This window comes from Choloepus didactylus, chromosome 2 (assembly GCF_015220235.1).
Source record: "Choloepus didactylus isolate mChoDid1 chromosome 2, mChoDid1.pri, whole genome shotgun sequence".
NCBI lineage: Eukaryota > Metazoa > Chordata > Mammalia > Pilosa > Megalonychidae > Choloepus > Choloepus didactylus.
This window is the reverse complement of record NC_051308.1, coordinates 93,245,778-93,245,996: the sequence shown is the minus strand read 5'-3', so window position 1 is coordinate 93,245,996 and position 219 is coordinate 93,245,778.

The window sequence follows — 219 nt, the reverse complement described above, 5'->3', positions numbered from 1 at the left end:
AGCAGAGAAAATCCAACTTCATGCTAGGATAGCACAAAAAATAGCTAACTTTCTACAGCATTCAGGGACTAATGTGAGCTACTCACAAGAACTAGGAATGAGGAAAATAAGGTAAATTTGAAATAGTGCATAATAGAGCAAAGAACTGCAAAGTCATCTAGAGATGCCTGCCTGACTCTCAGGCCAAGTGGCTGGGAGGGTAACTATGTGGTGTTTACC